Below are 22,198 nucleotides of genomic sequence, written 5' to 3'. Positions count from 1 at the left end.
CCATTATGATTGAAAAGTTATGATTTTGAAGGTCAAGTGAAATAACCAAGAAAATGAAAGAAAATATAATTATACTGAGTTTGGCAATATTTACATAAGTTTAGCAATATTCACCATCGTGTTATTTTTCACGGTATATGATCACATCATATTATTCTATATATTTGTGTAAAGTCATGATTTTGAGGCACCAAGAGAAATAACCAAGGAAAGAAAAGTGTACATAATTGGTGAGTAAAGTGAGCTGATGCTACTAAGAATGGAGTGGGAGGCTGGTGGCGAGCACAAGGTATGAGTGGCGAGGTGGCCATTGACTCAGAGTGATTAAAAAAAAAACAGCCATAAATGACCTCTCTTCACCCTGTTCCCACGACGCTGTAAAAGGCTCTACCTCTTCACAAATACACTCAAAGGTAAGTAGACTTCTGATGCATGTGCTTTTTCTTTTACGTTTTGTGTCTAAGTATAAACAAACATGAGTTGAAAATGACTGATTTTTTTCCAAAGTAGCTGCACCAGGGCATGATGTAACTCAGAGCCCGCTGCAGCCTTGGGGTTATACTACAGACCAGTATCTCTTGCAAATATTTTATAAATTGTAAGAAAAATATCATAAGAAAGAGACAGGTTGCTCAATTACAGAAAAATATGATGATAACCTCTAGACACTTTGGTTTCAGAGAAGGTATTTCACTCTTCACAAACTTGTGTTTTTAAGAAAGAGATTAATGTGTTACTGGAAAGAGATGGGTGGATGGAATGTATTTATTTGGATTTCAGGAAAGCATTTGGTAGAGTACAATATGAGAGGCTGGTTCATTTGGAAATTTTAAAATATTGGTGATGCAAAAGGTGTTTTATTGAAATGGATGAGGAGTTACCTCACCAGCAGACAGATGAGAATTTACAGACAAACTTTCAACATGGAAGGAAGTGATAAGTCCAGCACCCCAAGGAGTAGTTGCAGCCCCCATTATGTTCCTGAGATATGTAAATGATATGCCCAACGAAGTTCGATCATGTATGAAAATGTCTGCTGATGATGTAAAAATCAAGAAGAAAACTGCAGATGAAAAGAGTTGTAAAGCACTGATGGATGTTTTAGATCAACTACATAAATAGAGCCAGTTATGAAAGACTGATTTTAACACTGGATTAAGGAATCTGGCAATAGATATACAGATAGATAGAAACGTAATATAAATGAGATAGGAATACGTAAGGGAAGACCAACTAGAGATTACAAAATGGAAAACAAAGATATAAACAAAGCTACTCACTAGAAAGACTCTGGAGAATAATACAGCAGAGATTATCTCAAGAGAAGCCTATACTGTACATAAGATAACTAGTGGAACGTATAATCTACTGATGAATATAAGAAAGGCATTTTATTATATTATTGAAGAAATGTTAGGTAAGTTGATAATGACAATTGGTGTGCAAGGCTGGAATATGCAACTGCAGTGTGGTCTCCTCACTTAAAGAAACATCAATCAATCTATTTCTAGACCACTCAATCCTGTAAGGAGTGACCACAAACAAATCACCTCAATGTCACTCTATTCCCCGCCATTTCACTGCCCTCCCCCCAGCTCACACCCCCCTCTCTCATATACTTCTCCATTCAATCCCTCCATCTCACCCCAGCCCCCCCTTCCCCCCCCACCTCACTCACATACACTCTCCTCATAAATCTCTTACTCTCCATCCTCTCCACATGGCCAAATAACCTCAGTGTATTTCTCCTAACACTTTCTATCACATCCACATCAACACCACAACACTCCTTCACTTTCTCATGTGTCGGTCTGTCTCTCCATGTAACTCCACAGGCTCCTCTCAAATAACTAATTTCCACTGCTCTCACTCATGACTTGTGTCCTTCCAACTCGGTCCAAACTTCACTTCTATACATTAGAGTTGGTATCACAATACTATCACACAGTGACTTTCTTACTTCCAAGCTCACTTCCCTATTTCTTTATCACTGCTTTCAAAGAACCAGCAACCTTTCTTCCTTGCTGCACTCTTTCAAGCATTTCTTCCTCATCACGCTACCTATACTCATCACACTACCCAAGTACTTAAATGCACTCACATTTTCCATTTCCTCCTCATCCAACCTCACTGTACATTCAGTGACTTCATTTCTCTTGAAGACCATAACTTTACTCTTCCCTACATTCACCTTTAGATTCCATTTCTTACACACTCTCTCAAACTCATTCACCAAGCCTTGCAGTTCTCCTTCGTCTTCACTTAACAATACAGTATCATCTGCAAACAACAGTACAGAAAGTTTCCAAATGCTGCCCTCTCTCACGAGGGCCATTCCAACATCCACTGCCCTACCTTGTACCTCTTTTATTACACCATCCATATACAGATTGAACAACCATGGAGACATGACACATCCTTGTTTCAATCCAACATTCACATAGGAAAATTCACTCAATTCACTATCTACACGCACTGCAGCCTTAGCACCCTCATACATATTCTTCACGGCATTCAACAACTTCCCTTTCACTCCTTATATTCTTAATATTTTATTATTTTCCACATTCCTTGTGAATCCACTCTGTAATATGCTTTCTCCAAATTCATGAGAGCCACATACAACTTCTTTTCCTACTCTAGAAACTTTTCCATGAAAGACATAAGGATGAATATCTGATTTACACAACCTCTTCCCTTCCTAAAACCTCCCTGTTCTTCTCCAACTAATTACTCTGTTATCTCCCTAACTCTGTCAATAAGTATCTTCATCCAACCATCCATCATCCAATCCTACGTTGCCCCATGAGGAGCGTAGGAGCCCGGGGCTATGCAGTTGGTCCTGACATTTAAGATGAGAATTTACCATATACACTCGACCCTCCATTTCCTGTACCCCAATTTCCCAGATTTCGGATTTTACGGACATATGCTGAGGCCGGGCAACATTATCAAATGCCTGACACATGCCCACACAAGTCCGGCCATTATTCCCTCATAGAAATCTACAAGCAGTCTGCTGCAAAACACAGTATAATACTAGCAAAGTCTAGACCCGATAAAGGCCATTTGTAACACACACAAAAAGATATTTTCAGACACGAAAAGCATCATAGCCTCCTTCCTGCTTCATCCAACTGGTTCCTTCCAACTCATGGCATTATTTATATTTATATTTATGCTATCAATCTATCTACAGCCCGACGCCCTATTCCCGCGAAGGGTGGCCTCAGACACAACGCCTCCAACTCGCTCTGTCACCCACCATTTGACTGCCCTCTCCCCAACTCACTACCACCTCCCTCATATACCTCTCAACTCCATCCCTCCACCTCATCCTCGGTCTTCCTCTCCCTCTCCCTCCCTCCACTTCACCTACATACACTCTCTTAGTCAATATTTCATTCTCCAGTCTCTCCACATGTCCAAACCACCTCAGTGTATTTCTCCTAATTTTCTCAACCACATCCACATCCACTCCACAACATTCCTTCACTTCTTCATTCGTCAACCTGTCCCTCCATGTCACTCCACATGCTCCTCTCAAGTAACTCATTTCCACTGTTCTCACCCTTGACTTGTTCCCCTCTGAAGAGGTCCATGCTTCGCTTCCATACATCAGGGTAGGGATCACAATACTATCATGCAGTGACTTCTTAACTTCCATACTCAGTATGTACTGCATTTATACTTATGTTATTGTGACAGTGTTATTATTTTATGTAGTGTGTGTTAGTTATGTTGGTATAGGTAGCCTACATTCCAGAATGCTCTAGCATATCGGAATAATTGCCTGACAATATTGGAGAATTTGGACAAAGTAAGGTAAAAGTACAGGGAATGGTATGTGGGACCAGACTTTTGCTATGCCCGGACTTTTGGGGTTCCAGGACTGGTCTTCCCCCCCTTTTAGTCTGGGAAATGGAGGGTCGAGTGTACTTTTCCTATTACACCAAGACAATGCCCCTGTGATTACCACACACTTCTTTTTTACCTTTTCCTTCGTACCGAGGAATAATTATACCTGACTTCCAACAAAAACAATACCAAGCTTGAGGAATTAAACCTGACTTCCAACATATACAATACTAGGCTTAAGGAAACTGCAGTATGAAGAGCGACTAGAAAGGCTGAAATTGATTATATTACAAGAAAGAAGAGAAAAGAAATATGAGACATGATAATGATGTATAAGTGCATGCATGATACACAGAACACCCAGAGAGATTACACGTTAAGGGATGAGGAAAGAATGAAAGGACACTTTTAAATCAGTGATACCAACTTGCTCGGGTGTTATTAGAAAATATAGCTTTCCATATAAAAGTATGACCAAATAGTATAATTTGGATGAAAATGTGGTTTGTGCAATGAATTTCCATGCTTTCAAAGTTGGATCAATATATCACTCAGGGTAGGACGACATGAGCTTAGCTCAAATCCTGCATAATATAAAGAGGTAAACACACACACACACACACACACACACATGTATACACAGAACATGTATACACTGCCTGCCAATATGAGAATAGCATTCACATACATAAATGAAGACATGCTAAGAAGGCTAATAACATCATTCATCAGACCAACCATGGAGTATGCATCAGTAGTCTGGAGTCCTCATCTCAAAAAACACAGACAAGATTGAAAAAGTTCAAAGGGCCGCTACAAGATGGGTATCAAGCTTAAGGGATCTAAGCTACGAAGAAAGACTAAATAAACTGAATCTACCAACACTACAGGAGAGAAGGAAAAGAGGTGACATGATAATGCTATATAAATGCATATCAAGGAAGGAGAAAATAGACATAAATGATTACTTAACCTATGGGGAAGCATCAGCAAGAGGACACTGCAAAAAACTGCATAAGAAGAGAGGTGATAAAGAAGTAGGGAAATTCAGTTTCCCAAACAGAGCAATTGATCAGTGGAATGCACTACCGAATGAAATAGTGTGTGCCAAAACAATTCACAAATTTAAGGATATGTACGATAAATATGGTTTAAGACACAGGACAGTACGAGCTTGACTCATTCCTGTAAAGATACAATTAGGTAAGAACACACACACACACATACACACACATGCACGCACACACACACACACACACACACACACACACACACACACACACACACATTGCTCACTGCCTTCCTCTAGTCTCACCTCATTGCCACCACTTACTATGTATTTTCTTTTCTGTTTGTTTTTTTATGCTATCGAAATAGTTTTTCCACCTACCTCTAGGTAGATAAGTCATCATCTGAAGATACCACCCCCCCTCTGACACTCAAACATTGCTCTGTCCCCTGTCATGGTAAGTGATCACCACTTTGTACACTGTATTGAACCATTTTTTTAAAGCCTAGTGATGTTTGTGTGTGTACTACAATGACTGTTAATTATGATCAAGAGGCCCGAAAGGGGACTCTGAGAAAATTTTGGGATTTCACTACAGTAAAACCTCAATATAATGGACTTCACTATTCCGCAATTCGCTTTTATCGGAGTTGAGAAGCCGACCAGACTAAATTCTTATGTATCGATAAAAGTCCGAGGATGATGAGTGATAGTGAAATATACAAAGTGAACATCTTAAGTTTGTAAGATTGTAAATAATAAGGTGTACAAAGTGTATGGTACAGTATATAAAAAGTGTTTAAAATTAAGTTGTAACAATAAAGTATTTTGTAAGTGTTTTCCCTCTCCCTAGGTTTGAAACGAGCACACCTGAACGCAGATGTGGTGGTGTACACAGCTCTCCAGGTCCTCCCCCCATCCCCTCTCTTCTCCCCTCATCCTTCTTCCATCCCAGCTATGGAGGCTTCTGCCCGAGCACAAAGAAAAAAATTCCACAGCCAACTTTGACCTTGGAAATTAGTTATATTGGTATAAATTGCATACCATCATCTTCAGTGGTGTTATACTATACGACAGGCTAATAAAAACACAAAACTGATGAATAAAAGTGCAGAAATGCAGTGAGAATAAAACTTGTTCACATATAAATATAGCTTCAAATAACTTCCCAACATCCTAGCCCAAAATTTTGCCCACACTATGCGAGAATGAAGCAAATGTCTCCATGCAGAATTTCATGAGCTTTCTTGAAGTGTTTTTGGAATTTCGATATAACCAACAGTTTTCAAGTAAATTAGAAAAAAAAAAAAAAAAAAAATCATTGAGCATGGAGGGGGAGGGAGGAGGGACGAGGGGTCGTTGGGAACGGGAAGAAGAGGGGGGGAGTGTGTGTGTGTGTGTGTGTGTGTGTGTGTGTGTGTGTGTGTGTGTGTATTTACCTAATTTAGCAGTCAGATAGATTATTTTCTGGTTAGGAGGGCTGATAGGAGGTTAGTGAGGGATGTTAAAGTTATAGGAAGTGAGGAGTGTATGCAGCAGCACAAACTATTGATTTGTGATACGGTGCTTAAAGAACAAGTGATGAAAAAGAGGACTTATGTACCTAGAAGGAAAATATGGAAGCTGAAAAACCAAGTAGTAAGGGATGCCTTCTACAGCGAGTTGAGGAGAGTGGTGGCTGAACAGGGAGCTGTAGACAGAGGCGTTAATGAACAGTACAGAGCCCTCAAGAACAATTTCTTGAGAGTTACTGATGTAACGTGCAGTTGGACAAGAGGACCACCAAGACATAAAGTAACTTGGTGGTGGGATGAGGGTGTAGAAGCTGCAGTTAAGGAGAAAAGAAGGCTTTTCCGGGAATGGAAGAAGGGTGGTAGCAGAGGAATATTTGGCTGCCAAGTGTAGGGCTAGAAGAGAGGTATACAGGGCAAAGTCTGAGTCACAGAGACTATTACTTGATAACCAAAATCATGGGGAAAGGAAAAATATGATATTTAGGGTGGCAGGTCAAGTGAAGAGGAATAATCGGGATATTATAGGCGAGCAGTGTGGGAAGAATGATGAAGGAAGGGTAGTGGTGAACAGTGAGGATGTTAAAGATGCATCGAGAGAGCATTATAACCGGTTGTTGAATGAGGAGTTTGACTGGGACAGGGAAGGTTTGGAGCCAGCAGATCCAGTGTCTGGCCCTAGGCCTTTGATTGATACTACTACTGTGAGTGAGGCAATAGGCAGGATGAGGGTGGGGAAGGCAGCAGGTGTGTCTGGGTTGACTGCAGAAATGCTGAAGGCCTCAGGCGATATAAGGGTGAGTTTAGTCACTGACCTGATAAATAGGATTATTTATGAGTGTGTTGTCCCAGATGATTGGCTGAAGAGTGTAATTGTAAATGTGTATAAAGGGAAGGGTGATGCCCTGGAAAGAGGAAATTATAGAGGTATAAAGCTTTTAGATCAGATAATGAAGGTAATGGAGAGAGTTTTAGAAGGTGTGATTAGAGAAAGAGTGGATATTGATGAGATGCAGTTTGGGTTTATGCCAGGTAGGGGGACCACTGATGCTATATTCATTGTTCGACAGCTTCAGGAAAAATATATTGGTAGGAGAAGGGATCTTTATTTTGTTTTTGTTGATTTGGAAAAGGCCTTTGACAGAGTCCCTAGAGTGGTGGTGAAGTGGGCAATGAGAAAGCTTGGCTTGGAGGAGTGGCTGGTTACGGTGGTTATGGCTATGTATGTGGGTGCTCATACCAAGGTAAGAGTGAATGGAGATTTGAGTGATGAGTTTTCCGTGAATGTTGGTGTGCATCAGGGGTCAGTCTTGAGTCCCATGTTGTTTATCATGGTACTTGAAGCCCTTTCACGTGACTTTAGAAACGGACTCCCGTGGGAGTTGTTGTATGCTGATGATTTGGTGTTGATTGCAGAGAATGAAAGGGAGGCGGAGGAAAGGTTTAGGAAGTGGAGAGATGGTATGGGGCACAAGGGCTTAAGGGTAAATGCAGATAAAACAAAAGTGATGATATCTAGGGTTGGTGGGGGTACTGTCAAAGATGAGGGAAAGTGGCAAATGCAGATAAAACAAAAGTGATGATATCTAGGGTTGGTGGGGGTACTGTCAAAGATGAGGGAAAGTGGCCATGTGCAGTTTGCTACAAGGGCATGGGAAGTAATTCCATCTTGTGCGGTGTGTGTGATAAATGGGTGCATAAGAGATGTAGTGGTATCAGAGGTAGACTGCGAGATAATGCTGATTTTATGTGTACGGCGTGTCGGGGTGAGCAGGTGGAGATTGTCAAACGTGAAAGGATTGAACTTGCAGGTGAATCTCTTGAGTGTGTGGAAGAGTTTTGTTATTTTGGGAGACATGTTGTGTGCTGGAGGTGGGGCTGGAGCTAGCTCTGTGGCTAGGGTGAGAGTGGTTGAAAGAAGTTCAGGGAGCTCTTGCCTCTCCTGACATTGAGAGGACTCTCCCTACGTGCTAAGGGGTCTTTGTAAGCAGCATGTGTTAGGAGTGTAATGCTGTATGGTAGTGAGACCTGGGCAGTGAAGGAGGAAGATATTCGCAGGCTCAGACGTACAGAAATGACAATGATTAGGTGGATGTGCAGTGCGTCCCTGCATCCAAGGCCTGGAGGGGCTGGGTTTACGAAGGAAAAGTTGAGAGGTAGGATGGGTCTGGAGTGTATTGGTGTTGTGATGAGGAGATGTAGAGTGAGATGGTTTGGACATGTGGAGAGGATGGGGGATGATAATTGGGTGAGGAAGGTGAGAAGTGTTAATATTGGGGGTGGGGTTATGAGGGGTAGACCGAGAAAGACATGGGACGAGGTCATTAAATGTGACCTCAGGGTTAAGGGATTGAACAGGGAGGCTGCAATGGATCGTGTAGCATGGACAGCTGCCATTAGGTGACCAAGGCCGACAAATGCAAGCACGTTAGAGCCTTTAAAAACGAAAACGAAACGAAAACGAACCTAATTGTGATATACAGGAAATGAGCTACGCTCGTGGGGTCCCGTCTCTGTTTCTCAGTAAGTCAAATTATGTTTAAACTCGTTTAAGTTTTTAGACTGGACGATCTCTTTGTCCAGGCTATTCCACAAGTCTATACATCTATAAGGAAAACTATAATTCTTGATATCCTTCAAGCAGCTTGATTTCTTCAGTTTCATTCCGTGTCCTCTTGTTACTCTCTTATTCCATAAAAACACATCTTCTTTGTCAATTTTATCTACTCCCACCATGGTCCTGAACACTGCAATCATGTCTCCTCTCTTTCTCCTTTCTTCTAGGGAAAGCAAATCCAGCTTTTCCAACCACTCTCTATACGACATCCGCCAGACTGGGGACCATCTTGGTTGCTGTTCTTTGTATTCTTTCAATCTTGTTTATATCTTTCTTTTTGTGTGGGGATCACACTACTGCTGCATATTCTAACCTGGAGAAAATCATGGCCACTATCAATTTTTTCATCATCCCATCCATATAATGAAAAGCTACTCTTATATTGGTCAGGAGTTTATACGTCTCTCTAACTGCCTTGTTAATGTGTTTTTCAGGTGAAAAACTGTCCTGGACCAGCACTCCCAAATCTTTCTCTTCTCTTGCTTTTGTAAATGGTTCATTACCCATCAAATAATTCAACGATGGCTTCTTGGTACTTTTGCCCATTTCCAATATTTTACATTTCTTTGCATTAATTTTCATTTCCGACATCCAGCTCCAATCGTGTATCCTATCCAGATCCTCCTGCAGTATTTTACAATCCCCCTCAACCTCTACCTTCCTCAAGATTTTTGCATCATCAGCAAACAGACTTGCATAACTGTTCACTCCATCTACCATATCATATACGTAAATCAGGAACATTACTGGCGACAACACCGAGCCCTGTGAGACTCCACTTGTTACTTCCCTCCATCCAAGCATCCAATCCTTTATTACTGTCCTCATTTGTCTGTCTCTCAAAAAGTCTCTTATCCATTCCTGGAGGTTCCCCTTCAGTCCTCCTATATGCTCTAGTTTCCACATTAGTCTCTTATGAGGTACCTTGTCGACGGCCTTCTCCAAATGTAAATACACACAATCCACCCAACCATCTCTCTCCTGTAGCACGTCAATCGCTCGAGTAAAAACTCAACAAGTTGGAAACACATGACCTTCCACTTCTAAATCCAAACTGACTTTCAGCCAAAATATTCATCTCTTCCAAATATTTTATCCATCTATCTTTCAGAATTCTCTCACACAATTTTGTGACCATGCTGGTTAGGGACACTGGTCTATAATTCAGGGGTTCTTCCCTGTTTCCTCCCTTATAAATTGGTATCACATTTGCCCTCTTCCATTCTTAAGGCACTTTCCCCTCTACCAGAGAACACACAATTAAACCGTGAATCTTATCCGCCAGTTGTTTTCTGCATTCCTTCACAACCCAATTAGAGATTCCATCTGGTCCTAGGGCTTTCCTCATATCTTGAGTTTCCAGTAATTTATACACTTCCTGTACTTCCACTTCTATATCTTTTATCACTACATTTCTAGTCATTCCCTCCCCTTCCACAAACTCACTTTCATTAGTGAAAACTGACTGGAAACGTTTGTTCATTATTTTTGCTTGCATTGCCGCATCTTTAAAGACCTCTCCTTCTACTTTCAGTCTGGTGATTCCTTTCTTTTGTTTCAGTTTGCCATTGACAAATCTATAAAACAGTTTGGGTTCATCCTTACATTTCTCTATTATACCTTTTTCAAAGTTCCTTTCTTCCTCTCTACAAATTCTTGTGTAATCATTTCTAGTTCTTTTATATTCTTCCTTTGTTCTGTTGTTACCTCTCTTTCTCCAACTGTTCCATGCCGTGTCTCTCTCTTTTTTTGCCATCATACACCTTCTATTAAACCACTCCTTTTTTCTGTTTTCTTTCTCCCTTACACTTGGCACAAATTTTTCCACTCCCGAATTATAGAAGGCTAGAAAAATATCCCACTTCCTCTGTTTCTCTCTTGTTTCTCTGAATTTCCTCCAATCTGCATTTTCGAAAATTTTTCTCATTCCTGTTGAGTTCGCTTTCCCAAACTTGTATCTTCCCTGCCTACAAAGCTCGTCTCTTGGCTCCATGTTCCCTGCTATCATCTGGATCTCAATGACCACATGATCACTTTTTCCAATAGGACACAGATACTCCAAGGATTCTATTACATCAGGTTCTTTGGTAAAGAGTAAGTCTAGTCTTGCTGGTGTGTCCTCACCTCGGAACCGTGTCTCTTCTTTGACCCACTGCATCATCACATTGTTCATTGTTATATTTAATAATGTAGTGCCCCTTGAATCTTCGCTGCCTCCTGAGTCTCATTCCTCCCAGTTCACCTCTTTACAATTGAAGTCACCCATTAAAATTATATTGTTACTTATCTCAATCATTTTCTGTAAATAGCTTGCCATGTCTGACAACATTTTCTGATATTCATCATCACTCCATGCTCTTGTCTTCAGGGGAACATACACTACTGCCATATCTCTCTTGCAATTATCTCCAGTTTCTAATTTCATATTTATCACTTCGGCCCTGCCTTCTCCCATTTCCATGGCATCTACATTTTTTGTTCTTCACTGCTATCATCACCCCTCCTCCCATTTTTTCTTTTCTATCTTTACCATCTCCCATATGAACATCAATATCTTCTCTTAATTTGGTCTCTGCAAGACACATTTATGTTGTTCTTCACTGTTATCATCACCCCTCCTCCCGTTTTTTCTTTTCTGTCTCTTCTCCACAGTTTGTATTTACCATCTCCCATATGAACATAAATATCTTCTCTTAATTTCGTCTCTACAAAGCACATAACATCAGGCTCATGTACCCTCTAAAAATCGTTTATTTCTAGCCTTGCCGATATTAAACCATCAACATTAGTATATGCCACCTTCCAATTATTTTTGATGTTTTTTATACCCTCTTTTCTCCTTCTCTCCGCCGGTAGCACTTCCTTAATTTCTGATCCATGACTCTCCAATAAAACACTGTCTTCTCTTGTGTGTGTGTGTGTGTGTGTGTGTGTGTTTACCTATTTGTAGTATACAGGAATTGAGCAATGCTCATGTTCTCCTGTCTCCATATCCACATTTATCAAGTCTACCTTTACACACATGAATGTTTTTCTCATGCACCACCTCTTTGTCTAAGTCGTTCCAAATACTTAATTATTTACATAATATACCTAATTGTGATATACACTGAATGTACTATGCTCGTTGGTTTCCGTCGCTGTTTCTCAATAAGTCAAATTTAGCTTTAAACTCATTTAAGTTTTTAGACTGGACGAACTCTTTGTCCAGGCTATTCCATAAGTCTATACTTCTGTAAGGAAAGCTATATTTCTTGATATCCTTCAAGCAGCTTGACTTTTTCAATTTCATTCCATGTCCTCTTGTTGCTCTCTTATCCCAAACAAACAGATCTTCTTTGTCAATTTTATCTACTCCCACCATGGTCCTGAACACTGCAATCATGTCTCCCCTCTTTCTCCTTTCCTCTAAGGAAGGCAAATCCAGATTTCCAGCCTCCCTCTGTATGACAGGTCTGTCAGACTGGGGACCATCTTGGTTGCTGTTCTTTGTATTCTCTCAATCTTGTTTATATCTTTCTTTTTGTGTGGGGACCACACTACCGCTGCATATTCTAACCTGGGGCGGATCATGGCCACTATCAATTTTTTCATCATCTCCTCATCCATATAATGAAATACTACTCTTATGTTAGTCGAGTTTATAAGTCTCTCCAACTATCTTGTTATTGTGCTTTTCTGGTGACAAACTATCTTGGACCAGCACTCCCAAATCTTTCTCTTCTCTCATTTTTGTGATTAATTCATTACCCAACAAATAATTCAGTGATGGCCTCCTGGTACTTGTACCCATTTCCAATATTTTACATTTCTTTACATTAAATTTCTTTTCCCACGTCCAGCTCCAATTGTGTATCCTATCCTGATCCTCCTGCAGTATTTTACAATCCTCCTCAACCTCTACCTTCCTTAAGATCTTTACATCATCAGCAAACAGACTTGCATAACTGTTCACTCCATCTACCATATCATTTACGTAAATCAGGAACATTACTGGCGCCAACACTGAGCCTTGACGGACTCCACTTGTTACTTCCCTCCATCCAGACATCCTATCCTTTATTACTGTCCTCATTTGTCTATCTCTCAAAAAGTCTCTCATCCATTCCAGAAGTTTCCCCTTCAGTCCTCCTATGTATTCTAGTTTCCGCATTAGTCTCTTATGAGGTGCCTTGTCAAAGGCCTTCTCTAAGTCTAAGTACAAACAATCCACCCAACCATCTCTCTCCTGTACCACGTCAATCGCTCTTGAGTAAAAGCTCAACAAGTTAGAAACACATGACCTTCCACTTCTGAATCCAAACTGACATTCAGCCAAAATATTCATCTCTTCCAGATATTTTATTCATCTATCTTTCAGGATTCTCTCACACAATTTTGCAACCATGCTGGTTAGAGACACTGGTCTATAATTCAGGGGTTCTTCCCTGTTTCCTCCCTTTAAATTGGTACCACATTTGCCCTCTTCCATTCTTGTGCCACTTTCCCCTCTTCCAGTAAGCATACGATTAAACTGTGAATTTTATCCGCCAGTTGTTGTCTGCATTCCTTCAGTACCCAATTAGAAATTCCATCAGGTCCTGGGGCTTTCCTTACATCTTGAGTTTCCAGTAATTTATACACTTCCTGTACCTCCACTTTTATATCTTTTATCACCGGAACATTTCTAATCACTCCCTCCCCTTCCACAAGCTCCTTTTCTTTAGTGAAAACTGACTGGAAACGTTTGTTCATTATTTCTGCTTGCATTGCCACATCCTTAAAGACCTCTCCTTCTACTTTCAGTTTGGTGATTCCTTCCTTTTGTTTCAGTTTGCCATTAACAAATTTATAAAACAGTTTGGGTTCATCCTTGCATTTGTCTATTATACCTTTTTCAAAATTCCTTTCTTCTTCTCTACGTATTCTTGTGTATTCATTTCTTGTTCTTTTATATTCTTCCTTTGTTCTGTTGTTACCTCTTTTTCTCCAATTGTTCCACGCCTTATCTCTCTCTTTTTTTGCTATCATACACCTTCTATTAAACCACTCCTTTTTCCTGTTTTCTTTCCCTCTTACTCTTGGTACAAATTTTTCCACTGCCAAATTATACCCAAATTATAGAGGTCTAGAAAGATATCCCACTTCCTCTGTATCTCTCGTTTCTCTGAATTTTCTCCAATCCGCATTTTCAAAAAAGTTTCTCAATCCTGTAAAATTTGCTTTCCCAAAGTTGTATCTTCCCTGTCTATGAAGCTTGTCTTTTGGCTCGACGTTCCCTATTAACATCTGGAACTCAATGACCACATGATCACTTTTTCCTAAAAGACAGAGATACAGTATTTCAATGATTCTATTACATCGGGTTCTTTGGTGAACAGTAAATCTAGCCTTGCTGGTGTGTCCTCACCTCAAAACCGTGTCTCTTCTTTGACCCGTTGCGTCATCACATTATTCATTATTATATTTAATAACATGGTGCCCCACGAATCCTCGCCGCCTCCCGAGTACCATTCCTCCCAGTTCACCTCTTTACAGTTAAAGTCACCCACCAAAGTTATATTATTGCTTTTCTCAATTATTTTTTGCAAATAGCTAGCCATATCTGACAACATCTCATGGTATTCGTCATCCTTCCATGCTCTCATCTTTGGGGGAACATACACTACCGCCATATCTCTCTTAACATTCTCTCCATTTTCTAATTTCATATATATCACTTCAGCCCTGCCTTCTCCCATTTCCACAGTATCTACGTTTATGTTGTTCTTCACTGCTATCATCACTCCTCCTCCCTTTTTTTCTTTCCTGTCTTTTCTCCACAGTTTGTATTTAACATCTCCCAAATGAACATCAATATCTTCTCTTAATTTGGTCTCTACAAAGCACATGACATCAGGTTCATGTTCTCTCAAGAAATCATTAATTTCGATCCTTGTCAAATGAAACCATCAACATTAGTATATATCACCTTCAAATTATTTTTGACGTTTTTAATACCCTCTTCTCTCCTACTCTCTGTCCGTACCACTTCCTCAACTTCTGATCTTTCACAGCCATCCCCCTTAGTTTCCTTCACTTCTATTTCCTTAAATACCACTTCCTTACTTTCATATCCAATACTCTCCAAAAAAAAGTATTACATTCTTCCTCTGTCCTCTTATCATTTTTTTCCTTTACTTCTTCCTTTAATGATTTTAAAACTTCTCTTTCTTCTTCATTCAGATCTTATTATAACATTTTCCATCCCCGCCTCTTTGCTTAATTTCCAGGTCACTTTAAGTATCTCATTTATTACACTTTCTGATGTAAACTTGACTCTCATTGGTCTTGTTTCCCCTTTCTTATAAGGCCCTATCCTCCTTACTTTCCCAATTTCTTTTACTCACTTGTCTCCTTCGGGGTCAATCTTGCCTAATATTCCTCTCACCAGGTTCGTGTCTCTCTCGAGTCTTACGAACCCAACCTTTTCTTCCTCTTCCCTGTTTCCAAATACTACCACACATCTGTTCCTTTCTACAGTTTCTCTCACTATTTTCTCTTTTTTCTTCAGTATTTTCACTACATTTTCTTCCATTTCTTTCTTGTTCATTTCCCTTTCTTCCTGGATGATCTCTCTTAAGCTGACCACTTCTTTCTGTTCTTCTTCTACATGTGCCCACTTTGCCTTATGTTCTTCTACTACACTACTCACTTTCTCCGTTTTATTAGTACTCTCTTCTAGTTTCCTCCTCAATTCGACATTTTCACGCTTCAAATTTCTAATCTCTTCATTCGCTATCTCATTGGACTGGATCAGACTCTGTATGGTAGTATCCGTATTTTCAGACACATCCTTTATCACTAGATTATCTACTTTCTTTTCAAGTTCACTAATCTTCATAATTAATGCTTTAATCAGGTCCATGACATTGGTATTTGTATCAAATCCTTGAAATTCGAGTCCCTCATTGTTTACATTTTCGGCCATGTTTGATGTTGGTTAAGTACCAAAACAGCTGTTACTGAAAAAAATTAAGGTTAGCACCGATGGCTGGGATGTCTGCTCTCTCCGGCTGTTCGTTCGTGTGTGTGTGTGTGTGTGTGTGTGTGTGTGTGTGTGTGTGTGTGTGTGAAAGAGAGAGAGAGAGTGAGCATGTGAGTGAGACGGGAGGGGCGGGTTAGTAGGGCAGTTTGGCTTGTCTCCCTCCTTATCCCCCCACCCTCCCCCACTCCTGCCTCTCTCCCTCCCAGTCCCTCTGCCCTTCCCTTCTCCATGCCATCCCCCACCCCATCTTGTCTCCCTCCCCATCCCTGCTTGTAACCCTCCCCATCTCCACCCTCCCCCACCCCTGCTTGTAACCCTCCCTGTCCCCTCCTCTTCCCTCACCCGTCTGTCTCCCTCCTGTTCCTCTGCCCTCCCCCAGCCCCGCGTAGCTCGCTGCCACCTGCTTGGCTGTAGCCTGTCAGTTGCCCTCCCACCACCTCACCTACCTGCATGTGATGTTTGCTGTCTCATTTTTTAAGCAAAAGTATTGTTTATGAGGATAATAATATTACCTATGATGTTTCAGTGCCAGTCTCTGTTGACTGAGTAGGGTATATCAGAGTTTGGGTTTGGGCCTGAAACGCATTGCTGGTTTTTCTTCAGTATCTGATGGGGAAAATTGCTTCGATATGTATACTGGAAAAAGTCAGGGTCAGCTGGGGGAAGTCCAGATGTCGCTTTTGTCGGATTTTCACTTTTTTTTTCAGATTGGCTTGGGCCCCAATTAGTTTGCTGTAATGAAGTTTTACTGTCTATCAATTGGCAACCTAACATGGGTGTCAATGGCATGGTTGGCGCGATTCAGTTTGCATGGTAATATTCCCAGATATTTTAGCCGTAAAAACTGAGGGTCTACCGTATGATATACGGTATTCTTAAAACCCTTAAGTTTTTTTATGAACCTGAGTACTTTGTGCAATATAAGGTGCAGTAATTGCTTTCAAGTATCCCTTTAACATAAACTAATGGCTTGAAACTCACCATTACCTGCAGGAGGAGGAAGAGGAGGAGGAGGAGAAATGAGTGTCCTCAAGTCAAGATCAATTACATTTTCCCATGGCTTCTTCTCTAGCAAAGAATCACAGTTGATGTTACTGCACAGAGCCAACGCTTTGTCCTGGGAATACTGGAAGGGCCAAATCTGTCCCTCTTTGCAGAGCAAGCACGGCTGCCCAATATTCTGTTAAGAAAAGTAAACATGTTAGAAATATTTATGCATAAAGCAGTACGTTATCAACGCTACAGGTAATTCAAACAGTAGTCTACTGTACTTAGCCCTTTCAGTCCAATGGTATTTCATTTCATTTAACTCTTATTAATACTAGACATGTTTTCTACTTAGTAATGAATTTTCTACTTAGTAATGAAGTGGTTAATCGCCTGAATCATGTGAAATAATTTTTTTATTTATTCTTCATTCCTACTGAATATTTTATTCAAGTCTGGATATGTATACTGCAGTGAAATGGTTAAAGAAGGCTAGTTATACTAACCTCTCCAGATTTAAGTCTCTCTTAAAATCAATCATCCAAAAGTCATGAGAACAGGATAACAATGATGTCACTGTATAGAAAGACTTAGTGGCTGCTACACACAACCCTTCCGGTTCATATAGTCTCCTTGTCAAAATAAATCTGTCCAGATACAAGAACATGATACAAATTATGACACACAGTCCTGTCTCATTATGTGATAGGGTTGTGTCAAGTGAAGACCTATTGCATCATGAGGTCAATATTATATTGGCTATATGGGGTTTGGGAGAGTGATTTCAACCAAACTTTAAAAAAAAAAAAAAAAAAAAAAAAAAAAAAATGCCCTCCTGAAGTCTGTTCTAAGGTGATATGAGTAAACGCCAAGGGTCTCCCCCAAGGCTGGGGGACCTTTATGATCACTCCACACAAAAACGTATGGTATCACTTCACTTACTATCACACACTGCACTCTTTGCTAAGCACTTGCACTGTTATTTTACCGACAGCAATGTTGTTTCAGTGGCCTTTTGTGCACAAGAAGAAATCAAAGGCAGATGGTTGCTGTGAATGTAAACAATGGGCAGCCATCTTGCTTCTCTCAGCTGACTGGAGGCCCCGTTATAGGGAGGCCGTGGGCTGCTACAGTTCCCAAGTCATAAGTTTCAGTATTTCATGGAGAGAGAGAAAAAAAAATACTGCACACTGCACTATTTCTTAAGCACCGGCACCTGCAGCATTACTTGGTGATAGCAATAGTGTTTCAATGGCCTTTCAAGTGCAAAATACAATGAAAGGCAGATGATACAGAGAATGTAAACACTTGGCTATCTTGGCTATGACATCTTACTGTCGGATTGTGTGTTATCACTGTGTCCGCACAAGATTCTCAGAGGTGGCTGTCAAAAATATCGTTCTAGTGAAATCACGACCAATTTTTAAGTTATTCCAAAAATGTGTATAACTTCTGAATTATTGTTCTAGTGATTTATCACAAAATGAATAGTCGTATAACAAGACCAGACTGTATACAATATACAGATAAGCATCGAGTAATGCGGACAGCAGGGACAGGGCAAGCACCATGGTACTCAAACACATGTTAATCAAACAAACTGTCTGCACATGTAACAGTACAATGTGTTCTAGTGATTTCCCAAACTCTCACTTTTATACCTTCATACCACCCTACCCCATGTAAATTACCCCTACTTATACCCACCGTCAGATAAAATACTGAAAGAGATATAACTAATGTAATTAAGAATATGAATGGTACTAAAATAGCATTAACAAAAACAAATGTTAGGCTGGGTATCCGTATGCTGTTGATGCATAGCTTCACGGCACTATCCCCCCATCCCCCACCCCTAATGTTGCTGTTGTCATTGATGAGATGTTGCTGCTCCTGCACTTCCTTCTTCAACATCAAAGCCAAATCTTTCGAAGGCTAGGGCTGAATCAACGATGTTGACCTGGTCATCGAAGGTGGATGTACCAGGATATAGGCTGGCCAATCACGGTGAGTCTTGCAGATGACATCACCATGTGCAACTTTCAAACTGTGTTGCCAAGCCAACTGGCTTCTCGCGTAAGTATGAGTTTTCCCCCCGTGTTGGTTATGACCTGTTGCATTATGCTAACCACGTCAGAACAAAAATGCGTTACTAAACCATGTAATACTCAACTGTACTTTACTCAAGGATTGACTGTGTATAAATATATATCTGTGTATAAATATATACCTGTATATATAAACACACACACACACACACATATATATATATATATATATATATATATATATATAGGGTGTCCCAGAAGTTAGGCCCAAAACTTTGGGAAATGATAGATGAGGGAATTCTAAGCAGAAAATGTTAAATTAACATGTGTCCAAATCTCAATCGTTACACAGCTACAATTACTGATGGACTTATGGGTGAAAATGTTCTCAATCACAATTCGTCCATAAGGTCATCAGTAATTGTAGCTCCATAACAGTTGAAATTTGGACACATGTTCATTTAACATTTTTGGCTTAGAATTCCCTAATCTATCATTTCCCTAAGTTTTGGGCTTAACTCCCAGGATACCTTGTATGTACGTACGTGTGAATATATATATACATATATACATATAGATATATCTATCTATCTATCTATATATACATATAAATATATATATATATCTATCTATATATACGGTCAAGTTGCCTATGGCACGTGCTTCTATGGCACAGTTTTGTATGACATGGCAAGGTGCCAGACGCCCCAAAACGAACCATAAGCATAAACTATACCTATCGGGCGGACGCAGCAAGGTTTGAATCGCGCCCCTTGCCTCAGAACCCCCAACCCTGCCCCATCCACTTAAGCACTATTGTCGTCGGAGTCACGTACGTACTGTACAGTCATTACTTGTTATACGTTGAACTGATATATGAAAATTCGCTACACCAATAACAAAAAAGTTACACCCCAAAATCCAATTTACGATGAATTTCCCATTATAATAATATGACCATCGGAAAATTTCGTACAAAGTGCCAGGCGCGCGCAAGGCGACCGTCGCTAGTCTCAGGCAAGATGACAGCCCTGGTGCGCAGAGCATTGTTTAGGTCCAGCTGCACAGTCCCGCCACCCCTTACAATCCCTGTCTTTTCCACTCATTCACGTCTGTCCCACTTCTATCATCACCTCTCAGCCAAGCATCATACTACAGTACTGTATACATCATGTAGCACCAGGCAAACGTTATGCAAATGTGATTATTGTGTTGTTGCAATGATTGACTGAATGTGAGTAACGCTGCCGGTAATGGTGTGATAATCTTTGTTTTGTTCTTGGAGACGAATTGGACCAACACAGGAAGTGATTAAGGTGGGTTGTCACTTTTGTTTGACTGACTGCTTGATTGTGTATGTGTGTAAAGTGGGGAAAAATAGGGAAAAGAGGGGTGAAAATGGGCGAATGTACAGAACCAAATTGCATTTTCCCCATAAGTATAGTTATTTGTATGGCATGGTTTTCTATGGCACTGGCTCGGTCCAAACCAATTAGCCGCATCTTAGGCGACTTCACTGCACACACGCACACACACTCATGTATGTGTGTGTGTGTGTATATATATATATATGTATGTATGTATGTGTGTATCTATCATCTATCTATCTATATATATTATATATATATATATTTATATACATATAAATATATATATATATATATATATATATATACAGGTAAGCCCTTAATTCACACGAACTTTTTTCTCGCGATTTTGATTATCCACGAATTTTTCGTACAATAATTAAAACATAAAATTAAAGTATTCAAATAAATAATTTTAATATACAAGAGAAATAAATAAAATATAAAAATGCCTACCTTCTGCCCGTGTGCATACATATGTGTGTGTGTGTAATTCACCGGGTCGGTCAGGATCACTTGATGGTTGTGATCGTCAGCTTTTACCCTCCCGGAAGGGAGCTGAGAGCTCATATAGTCCGATCTAAGGGCAAGGCTGTGACCTTCACACACGCACACACCCGTCCCCTTGCTCAAGGGGGACAGTAACCACCCACTTCGTCAGTGAAACTTATAGCAACCTGAGCGAGGCGCGAACTCCCGTCCACCAGTTGGCAAGCGAGAGCGTTACCACTGCACCAGCAAGCGGTGTGAGTGTGTGTGTGTGGGAGGTCAGTCTACCACACACCACAGTCAGTTTGAATCTGACGGTCGAAATATGCGTGACTTGCGAATCGTTATTTGTGGCTTATTTTTCTGCCTTCCAGTGATTGCTTCCCTTGTCTGCCAACATGGAGCCTAAGCGTAGTGCCAGTGATGCATGTGGTAACACACCAAAACGGACTAGTAAAGTGACGTTGCTGACAGAGAAAGTTAAAGTGTTGGACAAACTTAATGGAGGAATGTTGGCGACAATTCTCTGTCAGGACGATTCCCCGTCATTTATTTACATACCAGTTTATTTAGCAAGTACAGTTCACTAGTTTTTTACTTATATGAGTTATAAAATCCCCCTGAAAATTAGCTACTAAAGTATTAATTAATCAATAACAAGCATATTTATAGAATGACAGGAAATCGTCCATGTTTTGATGGTGACTTGACTTCATGGTGAATTGTCTTGGAACCGTGTGTTTGGGGTGAGTCAACTGTTCTTACAATAAAGAAGGCAGAACGCAGCATACAGGAGTGTACTAGACTGTGCTGAAGGGTCTCCACCTACGCCTGTGAACTGGCTTGGAACTGTGTGTTTGGGGTGAATGAGTCAACTGTTTGGACAATAAAGAAGGCAGAATGTAGCATATGGGAGGAGTGAGGGCTTGTGCACCAGACTGTTCAAGCACAGGCGTAGGTGGAGGTCTCCACCTACGCCTGTGCTTGTCAGGTTTCAGTGTTAAATTACATTTTTGTTGTTTTTCATACTTTATGCTAGTTTATAAGGTGTATGTAGCGCATAAACAGTATTATTCTGATGTAATATACTTAGCAGACATGCATAATTATGTGCACAAAAGGGCAGAACATATACGCGAATTTCCCACATAAGCGAAGGGTCTGGGAACGTAACCCTCGCGTGAATTAAGGGCTTACCTGTGTATATATTTATCTACATATAAATATATATATATATATATATATATATATATATATATATATACAGTAATCACTCTAATATCCGGACGCCCAATATCCGAACATC

General features: G+C 40.3%; 1 pseudogene across 1 annotated transcript in view; it reads right to left on the bottom strand.

The window, feature by feature from the left end:
* The window catches only part of LOC145393497 (uncharacterized), a 98,175-nt pseudogene that overhangs the window by 55,348 nt on the left and 20,629 nt on the right, over positions 1-22,198 (bottom strand). Inside the window, exon 2 of the transcript XR_013896195.1 lies at positions 16,983-17,181. The product of XR_013896195.1 is annotated as an uncharacterized LOC145393497 (transcript). The remainder of the gene's footprint in view (positions 1-16,982; positions 17,182-22,198) is intronic.

Source organism: Coenobita brevimanus, chromosome 24 (genome assembly GCF_032717465.1).
Source record: "Coenobita brevimanus isolate Jiangsu-jjx chromosome 24, ASM3271746v2, whole genome shotgun sequence".
In the NCBI taxonomy this organism is placed as follows: domain Eukaryota; kingdom Metazoa; phylum Arthropoda; class Malacostraca; order Decapoda; family Coenobitidae; genus Coenobita; species Coenobita brevimanus.
The sequence above is the reverse complement of the archived record's forward strand: the minus strand, read 5'-3'. Positions and strand labels throughout refer to the sequence as shown.